At 34.6% G+C, this 16,392-nt stretch overlaps 1 pseudogene; it reads right to left on the minus strand.

Moving 5' to 3' along the window:
- Positions 1-294: 294 nt before the first annotated feature.
- LOC113197079 (coiled-coil-helix-coiled-coil-helix domain-containing protein 2 pseudogene) lies at positions 295-15,617 on the minus strand (annotated as a pseudogene).
- Positions 15,618-16,392: the final 775 nt, after the last annotated feature.

The raw sequence follows: 16,392 nt of genomic DNA on the forward strand, positions 1-16,392 counted from the left end.
TTTTGCTACCACTCAGAAACATTGAAGTTATTAAGTGAGGTTTCACATTACAATTTTATATTTCATACTTTCACTATGAATTCCATTTTTTAAGAGAGAGAGAGAGAGAGAGAGAGAGAGAGAGAGAGAGAGAGAGAGAGAATTTTTTAATATTTATTTTTTAGTTTTCGGAGGACACAACATCTTTGTATGTGGTGCTGAGGATCCAACCCGGGCCGCATGCATGCCAGGCGAGCACACTACCACTTGAGTCACACCCCAGCTCACAAACTACATTTTTTATGCTAAAGTTACTTAGTCCTCAAAGCCAATTTTCCACTTTTTCAACTTGAACTTCTTGTTTAAACTAATCTGTTAGCAATTCTGCACTGTTTCAGCACCTCACTGAAACCTTCAAAAAGCTTAACATTTCCCGAGTTCTGGGAACACTCAAAAAATTGTTTGATTTCATAAAAGCAAGGGCCACCAAGCTGTTGCTGCTATGCTGGATGGATTCCTCGAGGCTCCTGGTAAGTGATATTATGCTTTGAGAGCTCTACAAAACTTCCTTCATTGAAGCCCCCAGTGAGGGCATGGCCCAGTCTTTGCCCCACAGCAGACCCCACAGCCGAACCAGCCTCAGTGGTCACCATCTGGGTCATCACACCTGGCTACCCGGGTGCCAAAGCAGGTGAGCCAACTATAGATGGCAGGGCTGCAGCCGGTGGCTGAGCTTCTGGTGCCAACCTGGACGCAGCTCTCATCTGAGAGGCTTGGCTATTTGGTGGGTTTACATACTAGGTGCATTTCCTACTTGCAAGGGACATGCTAATTTCTTGGCTGCTCAGGTCCAGAATGCGAAAGTCACACTATGTGTTTTAGTGAGGCTATTGTGTCTTAAATATTAGACAAACAATGCAAATGATAAAAAAGAAATAAATACATTTTTTAATTTACTACATCGAAAAATGTCTCTAGCTGGATATTATTATTCTATTTGTGTATTTGTATGTGCTTTAAGTTAAAATAAAAAGGCACTAAGTAAAAATGGTGTGGAGATATTATTAATTTCTGTTTATCCACATCAATATTAATATAAGCACATATTAATTTTATAAATGTGAAAATAATGAAAAATGAAAACTAGGGACAAATGGAGTATAGTAAGATTATTAATTTGTGAAAATTTTTAGATCAGGAAATCAAGTTCTGATTTAATATATTACTATTATGCCTTTATTTCCTGGTTTTTCATTTGCTTTTATATCATATCTAATATTTTTATTTGATTACTTTTAATTTTGTTGTGTCTATAAATTCAAATTCTATATATAGATGGGGAGAAATTGTGCCAATTATTCTTCATTTTAAAATCACTACACAGAAGCAAACAGAGCAAAGGGAGGCATACTCACAACTTATGAAATCATTATCATGTTGCTAGCTATATTTTATATTCAAATAAAGCTTTATATTTGCCACAATGTATTATGACATACTCTAATTCTCACAAAAACTAATTTATATACTCATATATAGTTAGTTTCCCCTTATGTAAGCACCAGGAGGATAGGGATATTACCTGTTCTTGTTTTGTTTTGTCACTGCTCAGTCCACAGTTTGGAGAATAATGCTCAGTTGCATAGTAATTGACCAAGTATATATTCGTTGAATAAATTACAGAAAAATCAAATTTATTTTGCATATAATTCTCTGATGCAGAAAGGTAGAAATAATATAAATTATTGTTCTTATTTTATGGCAAAATAAAATGCTAGTATCCAGATAGTAAATATGCTTCCTTGGAGGGAAAAAAATGTTAACAGTGTCAGTGGGATTAAACAAAATTCCAGATAGTTTTTAATCATGTAATTTTGCTGCATACAATTTCAAACCATCTTTAACTTCTCTGGCATTGTGGATGATAACTGTAATTTGTTTTTCTTTGCAATGCTGGGGATCACACCTAGAGCCTTTCACATGCTATTAAAGCTTTTTACTACTTAACCATATTCCAAGTCTGTCAATATAAATTGAAAATAATATAAAATGATATGATTTGACCTAATGTGTATGAAGGTGATATGCATGCCTCATCCAATGAATAAATAATTACTTTGTTACAGGTATTTGATTATGATTTTAATACATTTTACTAATTTTCATTTCATCTTCAAAATGATTGTCCAAGAGTGGTACAAAAAATCAATTTTATAGTTAAGAAAAAATTTTAAGAGTGCTGTATAAAGTTTTCTCAAAATTGTATAAAATTCATATATACTGTTGGTAGGAGTTTTAATTGGTACAATGACTTTGGAAAACTTTGACATTTTTAACTAATTTTGAACATTCAAATACCCCATACAATAATATTTTTATTTCTATAAAATTTCATATATATATGTGTGCAAAACAAAATAAAACAAAATAAGTTTTAGAGCAACATTTTTTATAACTGATGCTATAGACCGAAGGACTCCCCACTCCACCCAAAAAATATATATGTATATATACACACACCTAATCCATAAGATAATTGTATTAAAAGCTCTGTTGTTTTCAAGGTGATTAAGTCATGCAAATAAAGTCATAATGAATAGTATTAGTGATCTTACAAAAGACTTTATAGAGAACTCCTTTAACCCATCTGCTCTGTGAAGACAGTGAAAAGATGGCTGTTTATACCAAATCTTTCAGTGTCTTGATTTTGGACTTCCTAACCAATAGAACTGTGAGAAGTTAACATGTATTTTTGATAATTAAACTAATCTATGCTATTCTGCTATAGCAGCCCATATGGACTAAGACAGTAGCTATAACTTTGGAATGCAAAGACTTTTATATGAAAGATTGAATAAATTCATTGATTTCACACAACAAAATATTTCATAGTATTGTAGTATAGGAAAAATCATAACTTTCTAAAATATCATACTAAGGAATAAAGGCTGCTTGTTAGCTTCTCATCATTGTGACAAAATACCCAAGAAAACCAACTTGAAAGATAAAAGGTTCATTTTGGCTCAGTTTTAGAGGTTTCAGTCCATGGTCAATTGGCTCTGTTATTTTTGTGCCTACTGTGAAGCAGATCATTCTAGTAGAAGAGCATGCTGGCAGAGCAAATCTGCTTACCTAATGAGAGAGAGAGAGAGAGAGAGAGAGAGAGAGAGAGAGAGAGAGAAGGGCTGGGACAAGAAATACTTTTCTAGGGCATGCATCCACTGACTACTTCCCTTAACTAGACCCCAAGTCCTATAGTTTTCACTACCTCTCTATAATGCTGTCAGCTACCAACCCATCAATAGGAGCTTATTGATGTGGTTAGAGCTCTATGATCTGATCACTTCCCAAGAGTCCCTACTCTGAATTTTACTGCATATGGACCAAGTTTTCAACACATGAGACTTTTTGAGATATTTTAGATGTAACCCATAACAAAGAACCAAAATGATTCATTCTGCATGAGTCAATTTATATAAAGTTTAACATTGACAGTTTACATATAGTGTCATAATTGCCAAATTAAATGTACTATCCTCATCCAAGAAGATTTCTGAAATCAAAGATGAGATTTTAATTTTTTAGAACTTTACTTAAACAGTATTTTGTACTATATAACTTCAGCTTTAATGTTTTATGTCTGGCTTCTTCTCTTCTGCATCAATATGTTCACATTTGGGAATGGTAACGAGTTGTTAATTTAACTGTAAATGTACTATATAGTTATTTCAAAATTTTACTGAATAAACAGGTTGCCAGTAACATCCTCCTACATTTTTGTTAATAAACTTTAAAATTACAGAGTAACATTAGCTTTACAGAAAAGTTGTGAAATCACTAAAGTTTCCATATTCCCCACATATAGGTTTCCTTATTATTAATACCTTATATAAAAGTGTTATGCTGTCTCAATTAATAAATTTAATGTACCAGTATTATATTCCATGTTTCATTTATATTTCATTAGTTTTTACCCAGAGTTCTGTCTACTTATAGTATTTAATCAGGAATACTCCATTACACTTAGTCATCATGTCTCTTTCATTATCACAGGCTGCTTTTTGCTGTGATAGTTTCTCAGACATTTCATATTGTTGATGACCTTGGTAGATTTAAGATATTCCTGCTCTAATGTTTTCTAGAATGTTACACAAATGGGATGTGTGTGGGGTTATTATTAGAGTTAAACTTAATTTATGATTTCTGAGAAGAGACATATGAAAGATCATATCACTCAATCACAATTCTTGTCCCATCATATTAGCAGTATGACTTACTACTATTGATGAGAACTCGATCATCTGACTAAAGTATTGTCTTTCAGGTTTGTCTACTTGTAAATTCATCCCTTTTCCCTTTTCTGTACTGTATATTCTGAAAAGAGGTCACATTTACATTAACATTTAAGGATTTGAGTTAATGAGTTAAGCTGAACTTACTTCACATAAAATATTGAGATTGTTCTCCACAAGAGTATTCTGCTGTATTTAATTTCGTTCAACTAATTATTTATATATTAATATGAACTCATGGAAATATTTCTATTCTTCAAATAAGTATGTTCCTTTTTAAAACAAGATATTTGTAATAAAAGTCTCAAATTGGTTGATTTTGGCACAGGAAGTTCATTGCAGTGAATGAATTCTGACTTATAGAAAGGATATTTTCTTACATAGGGTTAGTCTTCTATCATAATCTGCTCCTAGGATTGATTCTTCTGAATGTCAGTATCTTCTCCCAAAAATGTTTATGTTATTGGGAAATCACTGTTTTCACAGTACTTTTGGTAGTTATGATGGCTCTGATTATGGTGCATTATAGGGCAAGGTGAAAAAAAAAGGTGATATGTTCCAAAGGTCTAGGTTCTGTGAGATAACCACTTTTATGTCTTAACTAGTGGTATATAGGTGTTCATCAATAAACACCTTGATCTTTTCCCGTTATCTGGACTCTGACATGTTGTGCTATCACTCACATGTCTATTAATCATTATTTTGGCTTTGAGAGGATGCTTAGAAAACTCAGTAATTTAGAACTGGACAACATAAACCTAAATACTTGCCTTGTCACATTGAATTATTTAGTTGACCTTTCACAGACTTAATGATAAAAAATAAATAAAACAAACAAAAGAAACAAAGCTGAAAAGTAACAATTTCTACCTGAAAGGATGATTGAAAAAATACATAAATCCTATGATAGTTTTGGAAACATGTAAAGTGCTTAATAAATCACAGAACTCATTAATATTGTTATCCGCATGATCATCATCAAAATATTAACTGTGTAACTTGGCACAATTTAGTCTTATGTGTCTCAATTATGTCATCTACAAAGAAAACTCCTAGTACCTAACTCAGAAGATTGTTGTATAAATTAAATGAAATGATATATGTCAATTATATATCACTTACTTGATGTCACAGATGAAAGCTCTCTAAATATTATGAGTAGTGATCGTAGAGATAACAGTTATCACACAAGGATATGGATTGATTTTAAAAAAAAAAAAAAACAATAAAAGTCATTGTCAGAGAGAGTGTGAAAAAAGTAGTGACCTCAAGCTATGTGGTTGTGTATTGTTCAACAACGGGGAACTTTGATGAGGGGAGACATTGGTGATGTTTTGCACTGATATTCATGGAATAAGAAACAGTGGAATGTAGAAGAGGTAACTGGGAGAAGTATTCAGGATTAGGAGAAAGACTTATTTTTTTTTCAAAGCTCTTGACATATCATATTTCATACATTAGAATCAAGTGGGTTATGAACTCCCATTATTACCCCAAATACAGATTGCAGAATCACCTCGGTTACACATCCACATTTTTACATACTGCCATATTAGTGACTGTTGTATTCTGCTACCTTTCCTATCCCCTACTATCCTCCCTCCCCTCCCCTCCCATCTTCTCTCTCTATCCCATCTACTGTAGTTCATTTCCCTCCATGTTTGTTATCCCATTCCCCTCACAACCTCTTATATGTAATTTTGTATAACAATGAGGGTCTTCCTCCATTACCATGCCATTTCCCTTTTCTCTCCCTTTCCCTACCACCTCATGTCTCTGTTTTACATTAATCTTTTCTTCCTGCTCTTCCTCCCTGCTCTGTTCTTATTTGCTCTAATTATATCAAAGAAGACATTTGGTATTTGTTTTTTAGGGATTGGCTAGCTTCACTTAGAATAATCTGCTCTAGTGCCATCCATTTCCCTGCAAATTCCATGAGATTTTGTCATTTTTTATTGCTGCGTAATACTCCATGGTGTATAAATGCCACATTTTTTTATCCAGTCATCTATTGAAGGGCATCTAGGTTGGTTCCACAGTCTAGCTATTGTGAATTTTGCTGCTATGAACATCAATGTAGCAGTATCCCTATAGTACGTTCTTTTAAGGTCTTTGAGGAATAGTCCAAGAAGGGGAATAGCTGGGTCAAATGGTGGTTCCATTCCCAGCTTTCTGAGGAATCTCCATACTGCTTTCCAAATTGGCTGCACCAATTTGCAGTCCCACCAGCAATGAACAAGAGTGCCCTTTTCCCCGCATCCTCTCCAGCACTTATTGTTGTTTGACTTCCTAATGGCTGCCAGTCTTACTGGAGTGAGATGGTATCTTAGGGTAGTTTTGATTTGCATTTCTCTGACTGCTAGCGATGGTGAGCATTTTTTCATGTACTTGTTGATTGATTGTATGTCCTCCTCTGTGAAGTGTTTGTTCATGTCCTTGGCCCATTTGTTGATTGGGTTATTTGTTTTCTTATTGTTTAATTTTTTGAGTTCTTTGTATACTCTGGATATTAGGGCTCTATCTGAAGTGTGAGGAGTAAAAATTTGTTCCCAGGATGTAGGCTCCCTATTTACCTCTCTTATTGTTTCTCTTGCTGAGAAAAAACTTTTTAGTTTGAGTAAGTCCCATTTGTTGATTCTTGTTATTAGCTCTTGTGCTATGGGTGTCCTATTAAGGAATTTGAAGCCCAACCCCACAATATGTAGATCGGAGCCAACTTCCAACTTTTTTATCTATCAGACGGAGAGTCTCTGATTTGATATCTAGCTCCTTGATCAACTTTGAGTTGACTTTTGTGCATGGTGAGAGGAGGGGATTCAGTTTCATTTTGTTGCATATGGATTTCCAGTTTTCCCAACACCATTTGTTGAACATGCTATCCTTCCTCCATTGCATGTTTTCAGCTCCTTTATCAAATATAATATAGTTGTAGCTTTGTGGATTAGTCTCTGTGTCCTCTATTCTGTACCATTGGTCCACCCGCCTGTTTTGGTACCAGTACCATGCTGTTTTTATTACTATTGCTCTGTAATAGAGTTTGAAATCTGGTATCGCTATACCACCTGATTCACACTTCCTGCTTAGAATTATTTTTGCTATTCTGGGTCTTTTATTTTTCCATATGAATTTCATGATTGCTTTATCTATTTCTACAAGAAATGCCATTGGGATTTTGATTGGCATTGCATTAAACCTATAGAGAACTTTTGGTAATATTGCCATTTTGATAATGTTAGTTCTGCCTATCCATGAACAAGGTATATTTTTCCATCTTCTAAGATCCTCTTCTATTTCTCTCTTTTGGGTTCTGTAGTTTTAATTGTATAGGTCTTTCACCTCTTTTGTTGGTTGATTCCCAAGCATTTTATTTTTTTGAGGATATTGTGAATGGAGTGTTTTTCCTCATTTCCGTTTCAGAAGTTTTGTCGCTGATATACAGAAATGCCTTTGATTTATGTGTGTTGATCTTATATCCTGCCACTTTGCTGAATTCATTTATTAGTTCTAGTAGTTTCTTTGTAGACCCTTTTGGGTCTTCTAGGTATAGAATCATGTCATCTGCAAATAGTGATAATTTAAGTTCTTCTTTTCCTATTTTTATGCCTTTAATTTCTTTCATCTGTCTAATTGCTCTGGCCAGTGTTTCAAGAACTATATTGAATAGAAGTGGTGATAGGGGCCATCCCTGTCTTGTTCCAGATTTTAGAGGGAATGCCTTCAATTTTTTTCCATTCAGAATGATGCTGGCCTGAGGCTTAGCATAGATAGCTTTTACAATGTCAAGGTAAGTTCCTGTTATCCCTAGTTTTTCTAATGTTTTGAACATAAAGGGATGCTGTACTTTGTTGAATGCTTTTTCTGCGTCTATTGAGATGATCATATGGTTCTTATCTTTAAATCTATTGATGTGGTGAATAACATTTATTGATTTCCATATATTGAACCATCCTTGCATCCCAGGGATGAATCCTACTTGATCATGGTGCACAATCTTTTTGATGTGCCTTTGTATCCGATTCGCCAGAATTTTATTGAGGATTTTTGCATCTAGGTTCATCAGAGATATTGGTCTGTAGTTTTCTTTCTTTGAGGTGTCTTTGTCTGGTTTCGGAATCAGGGTGATGTTGGCCTCATAGAATGAATTTGGTAGAGCTCCCTCTTTTTCTATTTCCTGAAATAACTTGAAAAGTATTGGTATTAATTCTTCTTTAAAGGTTTTGTAAAGCTCCGCTGTGTACCCATCCGGTCCTGGGCTTTTCTTGGTTGGTAGTCTTTTGATTGCTTCTTCTATTTCATCCATTGATATTGGTCTGTTTAAATTGTGTGTATCCTCCTGACTCAGTCTGGGCAAATCCTATGACCTAAGAAATTTATCAATGTCTTCACTATCTTCTATTTTATTGGAATATAGGTTTTCAAAATAATTTCTAATTGTCTTCTGTATTTCTGTAGCATCTGTTGTGATATTGCCTTTTTCATCTCGTATGTTAGTAATTTGAGTTCTCTCTCTTCTTCTCTTCATTAGCATGGCTAAGGGTCTGTAGATCTTATTTATTTTTTCGAAGAACCAACGTTTTGTTTTGTTAATTTTTTCAATAGTTTCTTTTGTTTCAATTTCGTTGATTTCTGCTCTGATTTTAATTATTTCTGGCCTTCTGCTACATTTGCTGTTGTTTTCCTCTTCCTTTTCTCGGGCTTTGAGATGAAGTGTGAGCTCATTTATTTGTTGGTTTTTCCTTTTTTTGAGGAATGACCTCCAGGCGATGAATTTCCCTCTTAAAACTGCTTTCATTGTGTCCCATAGATTCCGATATGTTGTGTCTGTATTTTCATTTATCTCTAAGAATTTTTTGATTTCCTCCTTTATGTCTTCTGTAACCCATTGATCATTCAGTAACGTATTGTTCATTATCAATGTGATGTAGGATTTTTCCTTCCTTCTTTTATCATTGGTTTCCAGTTTCATTCCATTATGATCTGATAAAATGCATGGTATTATCTCCACCCCTTATATTTACTGAGGGTTGCGCTATGGCATAATATATGGTCTATTTTTGAGAAGGATCCATGTGCTGCTGAGAAAAAGGTATATCCACTTGATGATGGTTGATATATTTTATATATATGTCAGTTAAGTCTAGGTTATTGATTGTGATGTTGAGGTCAATAGTTTCTTTATTCAACTTTTGTTTGGAGGATCTGTCCAATGGTGAGAGAGGTGTGTTGAAGTCACTCATGATTATTGTGTTGTGGTCTATTTGATTCTTGAACTTGAGGAGAGTTTGTTTTATGAACGTCGCAGCGCCATTATTTGGTGCGTAAATATTGATAATTGTTATGTCTTGTTGGTGAATGGTTCCTTTTAACAGTATATAATGTCTTTCCTTATCCCTTTTGATTAACTTAGTCTTGAAGTCGATTTTATTCGATATGAGAATGGCCACCCCTGCTTGCTTACGAGGACCGTGTGCATGGTATATTTTTTCCCAACCTTTTACCTTGAGCCTGTGTATGTCTTTTCCAATAAGATGTGTCTCCTGGAGGCAGCATATTGTTGGATTTGTTTTTTTAATCCATGTTACCAGCCTATGTCGCTTTATTGGAGAGTTTAAGCCATTAACGTTTAGAGTTACTATTGATATATGGTTTGTACTTCCTGCCATGTTTGATTATTTATCTCTTTTTTTTTCTAATTTAGTTTGTTTCTCCATGATTAGCTTTCCACCCATCCTCTGTCTTTACCGAGGCACTTCCCACTGAAGGTTTTGGTTATTGTTTTTCATTTCTTCCTCAAGTAGTGTTTTGCTCAAGACGCTTTGCAATGCTGGTTTTCTGGCTACAAATTCTTTTAGCTTTTGTTTATCATGAAAAATTTTTATTTCGTTTTTGTTCCTGAAGCTTAATTTTGCTGGATACAGAATTCTTGGTTGACATCCATTGTCTTTGAGTGTTTGAAATACATTGTTCCAGGATCTTCTCGCTTTCAGCATCTGTGATGAAAAATCCGTTGTTAACCTAATTGGTTTACCCCTAAATGTAACCTGCCTCCTTTCTCTTGTAGTTTTTAATATTTTCTCTTTGTTCTGTATATTGGATATCTTCATAACAATGTGTCTTGGCGTTGGTCTACTGTGATTTTGTGTGCTCGGTGTCCTGTATGCATCTACAATTTGTATATCTGTTTCCTTTTTTATTTCTGGAAAGTTTTCTGTAATTATTTCATTCAGGAGATTACTCATTCCCTTGGTATGAATCTCTGTGCCTTCCTCTATCCCAATGACTCGTAAGTTTGGTTTTTTTTATGTTATCCCAAATCTCTTGGATGTTTTTCTCATGATTTTTTAGCAGCCTATCTGAGTTGGCTAGACTCTTTTCAAGATGATATATTTTGTCTTCATTATCTGACGTTCTGGCTTCTACTTGCTCCACTCTGTTAGTGATACTCTCAATTGAGTTTTTAATTTGGTTTATCGTTTCCTTCATTTCTAGAATTATTGTTTGATTTTTTTTATAATCTCCATCTCCTGATAAAGATGCTTAACTTCTTCTTTTATCTGTTTATGTAATTCATTTTCAATGTAATCTTTAATGTTCCACTCCATTTGTCTAAGGTATTCCTTGAGTTCTTTATATGGCCATTTTTCTGATGACTCGAGGTCCTCCTGAATATTTAGGTTGTCCTTCATTGTTTGTACTCCTTTTCTTCCTTGCTTTTTTATGCTCATGTTACTTCTTGTTCTGTTTGACTGCTGAGTTACTGTTTACTCTTATAAATTTATTTGATGCTTGGGAGGAGAGATATTAGAAGGGGAGGGAAGAAGTCTCTAAAGAGAATGAGTGTAGGCAGGTAGAATTCAGGGATGGGGGAATAAGAAAATTGAAAAGAAATGAAAAGACAAAAAAAGTGAAAAGAAAGAAAGAAAAAAAAGAAAAAAGAAAAATTTAAAACCAAAAAAAATTATAATGATAATAAAAAAATGGAAATTAAAGTTTAAAAAATAATAGTAATATTAATAAAATAAAAAGAATTTTAATAAATTGAAACCATTAATAAGAAAGTTAAAGAACAACAACAACAACAACAAAAAGTGAAAATAAAATTTAAAAAAATACTAATAATAATCATTAAAAAATAATAATAATAATAAATGCAGTCATAGAGCTTGACCAACTTCTCTTCCAGTAGGTGGAGCTATGCCCACTGGGCCAGGGTTCTCTTCTTGATAGGTGGGAACCAATCACTGTGCCTCAGCTCTTCTTCCCAGACTGTGCGGGTCTCCAATCCTGAGGGCCTAGGGCCTTCTCTTGTGGTTCCTCAAGCCAGGCCCCGCTCACCTGTGACACTCACCACAATACTGGCTACACGCCGGGTCTGCTGCTCCTGGGAGCCCTATTTTCATGGATGCCTGGGCACACCCTTTCTGTTTGCCTCCCTCAGACCCTGAATTTGTAGGGCTTGGGGCTGAGGTCCCCCAGCGAATTTGTTTGCCCTTAGGTATTTCAGATTAATGCATCTATAAAGCTAGGTGCACTACATTACCAAATATAGTGACTCTGTATTCATGCATTTAGCTTTTTAACCAATTTGTTCATCCGCTCATAACTATTATTATACCTGTTTGGCCATTGTTAGGACATGAGTGGATAGATTGGAAAAAATATGTATGTTATTATTACTTATTTTTGTGTAAAATTAATTATCAAGTGTTCTTTCATGTTTACATTTCTTAAATCCTCTTTTTAAATTTTAAATAAGTATATATTAATGAGTATATCATTATTTTCTAGACATATTTTAAAGATATTTATCTTTCAAGATTTTAGACTTTAGAGATTCTGCCTTTTGGGGGTTTGTAACATCCTGCATTACAACATGTGCAATTGATTTTTTAAGGGGATTATGGCCCAAACAAACATATAGCAACCACTTAATTTTATATAATTTTGTCAAAATTATAGTACATAAATTAAAATTCATTAAGAACATATTTAAGTAATCTAGAATTGCACAAGAAAAGGAAATAGTGGAACAAGAAACAAAAGGAAAAATTAGAACACACAAAATAGAATTCTGTATCTAAATCTGAACATATCAATAATCACATCAAATATGTGCATTAAATTTAGAAATTGTCAGAATAAACTTTCAAAAATGTTTTAAATACAGTGAAAATTATCAGTTTATGTTATAAGCATATTAGAAATATGCCACAATTAAACATGAATTGTGGATTTTGGGTTTCAGCTTTCAGCATTTCATTGTTCAAGATTTGAATCAATTGTTATTATGACTTATGGAAGTTTAAAACTTTAAAGTCTTTAAAAGTAAACATCATTTTCCTCTTGCTGATAACCATTAACTTTTTAAAAAGTGCTTAAATAGGTGTTATATGAACATTGGTTTTATCATATTTGTTGAAAATTATCAAATGATATAAAATATACAGTATAATTAAAATAATATTAAATTTACAATGTATTTCATAAGCTCTATTGTCTTGCAAAATCAATTAATTAATGCTTTTCTAACATTCTTATTATCTTAAGACTTACATAAAGGTAAAACTCACTACAGAGGAAATCATAATGAATACACTAATATTAAAATGTTAAAAATGTCTTTCAAATAGTTCTTTACTCAGATAAAAATATTGTAAATTAAGGTTTGTGAGACATGTATCCTCAGGTAACATGCTAATTGTTTACTCAGTAAAGTGAGTAGCAAGTACTAACTTTTATAATTTAGTAAATATTATGTATGCTGTCTTGCTTACTAGATGGTAATAGATATAGAGACACACACATCTATCTATCTATCTATGTGTTTTGTGTGTGTGTATTGTGATTGTGTAATTCAGTATTTTCTAGAGGCTATTTTTTCTCTATTTAACTAAAAGTGAATTTTAAAGCAATCAGTTTCATGAATATTAGAGACAAATAACTATTTAAAAATTATTTATTTCAAAGTTGAGAATTTTAGATGCTTTTATTATGTAATATAGTCACATGAATATAAAAAAACTAAAGGAGTTAATTTCATTTCATTTCTCTATTTTACTGTTAAGTCACTATTTCAAAATCTCAAATAAAACTCTGGGTCTTTTTGAAGAAAAGACAAAGGATTTATTCTGGCCAGAGCTGAGGCAGCAGAAACCAGACAGTTCTGCAGTCCAAGACACGGAATGCAGGTGGAGGTGCTATTTAAACAGAAAAACCACAAAGGAGGGGGCCGGGAGAGGCAAGTAGAGACATAAGTATATTCTTAGAAATTTGAACCTCCTGTACTTACTCAGGAAGTAAGCTAGCACAAGCTTCATAGTTTAAAGACATTGTGGTCAAGATGCAAGTGAGTAAGAGTGTCATCTTCTATGTGAGTGGTGAGTCAACACTATTTGCAGGGTGAGATGTCTGAGCAGAATGGAGTTAGCCTGCCTTAACTTTCAAATTAGCCCATAACATATCTCCCTTTTCTAGAAACAATCCAATCCTTTATTATTTATCTATGTTGGATACAGTGCAGTAATCTGTAATTTATACTTTGGACATTGTTATTTGAGAGATGAGTTCCCTCTGGTCCCCTTTGGAGAGAAAACCGGGATAACATATACAATAATACAAACAGTTGGGTTGTAAGTAGGGCATATGCAGTGAGATAACCTAATGTCACATGTAAACCAAGTCCCATTAGGAGCAAAATAACACACAGTGGAGTTTCCTCTTTAGCTGGGTGTCAGTCATGCCTTTTAGAACTGTTTGATGTAGACATTATCTCCTAGCTGAAATAGGTGTTGGAAACCAGTGAACCTCCTGGGTTGGTTCTTATGGAAAGAATCTATAAGCCTTTTCTTGTATCTGCTGGAGAGGCTTAAGGTAGTTAAGAAGAGACTGGTAGCTGATTTCAACCAAATGAATATCAGACACACAAGGGAGCAAAGGAGGTGGTCTCGTATATGATCTCAAGGGAATAAATATTTCAATTGTAAGGAGTACATTGGGCCTGCAAAAGAGCAACAGACAAAAACATTGGTCACCCAGCACCAGTCTCTAATATAAATCCACTGAGAGTACTCTTCAGGGTCTGGTTCATTTTCTCAACCTACCCAAAACTTTGAGGCTAGTAAGTGCAAAAAATTTTCCTGTCTATGTTTAAAGCCTTTGCTATTTCTTGTGCTGTGGCTGTAGTGAATGCTGTCCTGTTATTTGATCTTATAGTGACAGACTGTTCATAAAATGGAATGATTTCATTAACAAGAACTTTTGTTATAGTCCTGGCAGTCTCACATTTTTTAGGATATACTTCTGGTCAACCTGAAAATACTTTCTCAAATATATCCACAAATAAGGAGATATTGATAACCTTTGGAGGGAGGTCTTAACTCACTGAAGTTAATTTCCCAGTGGTCTCCAGGCAGCTCACCTCATTTGTGAATCCCAGGTTGGGTCCATCTTTTTTTGTTTGGTATTTACCTGTTGACAGGCTGGATAGAGCTCAAAGACATCCTGGCCTGTTTGTTTAATCCTGGGATATAGTATGTCTTAGACAGAAAGTCAGTTATTTTATCCTTTTTCTAATGGGTTGTTGCATATAAATCCAATATTATGTTTTTTTGTCCTGAAGCTCAGGGTATCATTAGTCTGGAGTCAGGCAGGATCCACCAGCCTTCTGATTTGTTCCCCTCATTTTCTTTGACCTTCTCTTTTTCTGGGATATAATGTGGGAAGAAAAGAAGGCTAGTTTTGGGATGTAAAACCAAAGGGACCATGGTGACTGGTTCTGATTTGGAGTCCAGGGCCACTCATTGAGCTGTCTCATCAACAAAATTATTGCCTCTGATGATCAGAGAGTCTCCTTTTTGGTGACCCCAGCAGTGTATGATAGCCACCTGCTTAGGTAAACAAATTGCTTCAAGTAGGGCCAATATTTTCTCTATTTTTATAGACTTTCCCTCAGCAGTTAGCAATCCTGCTCCTGTAAATGGCTCCCTGTGCTAGTGTAAAGTACCAAAAGCATAGCTGCTGTCTGTGCAAATGTTTACTTTTTTTTTCTTTTTATCTTCAGCTCAACTTAAAGCCAATATCAAGGAAATAAGCTCCACTTACTGTGTCAAGAATTCTGCTGGGATTGCTTGAGCCCAAATGACTTTTGTTTCTGTTGTGACTGCAGCTCTGGCCTTCTGTGGCTCTGGCCTTCTGAGTCCCATCTATGACTTGGCTGCTGCCATCTGTGAACAAGAAGGCTTCAGCCTTAGTCAAAGGAAAATCACTCAAGTAAGGCCTTCCAGAGCTCAACTGGTAAAGCATACCCTTACAGTCATGGAGTGGCTTGTGTAGATCATCTTCTGGCATCAGGGAGGAGGGTTAAGGGCTTTTGTGGGGGCAAAGGTGAGTCAAGGGTGATCAAGCAACAGACTTCGATATTGAATAATATGACTGTTAGTCATCCATCTATCTAGTGCACCATTTAGGAGGTCTCTACAAAGTGTAATGTTCCCTCTGTAGGAATTGTCTCCAAGTTAACTTACTGGCCTCTTTGAACATAAGGGCAGTGGTCATTATGATACATAAACAGAAAGGCCATCCAGGCACTACCAGGTGTCGTCTTTTAGATCCTGACTGAGGACCCCTTTGACAACTCTTCCACTTTCTGTCATAAACCAGTTGAAGAGCTTAGTAATATCAGACACAGCTAGAACAGGGTCCTTGATCAGTGATGCCTTGATGGCTTCAAAGTTTTGTTGTTTCTTCTTAGTCCATTTTAAAGGGCCAGTTCTTGTGGTGATTTTAAACAAAGGCCTTGCTAATTCTCTAAAGGAGGCAATCCAAGGCCTGCAGTAACCTGCCATTCCTATAAGTTCACAGATTTGTTTCTCTGTTGTAGAGCTGATGGACAGACAAAAGTCATATTTATAGTCTGATTATTTTATGGTGCCTCTTGGTCATAGAGGGTACAGAGGATTTTTCTGAAATGTTCAAGACCAGAACATGGATCATAGTGTGTTCATTCAGTAAAATGAAAATGTACCTTGAGAATTTACGTATTACTGGATGTGATACAGATTTTCCATTTTTGTGAAATGTCTGCAGTTTAAATTTCCCATCAGTGACTGGTGGAATTTTTTTC

Source organism: Urocitellus parryii, chromosome X (assembly GCF_045843805.1).
Source record: "Urocitellus parryii isolate mUroPar1 chromosome X, mUroPar1.hap1, whole genome shotgun sequence".
Lineage (NCBI taxonomy): Eukaryota > Metazoa > Chordata > Mammalia > Rodentia > Sciuridae > Urocitellus > Urocitellus parryii.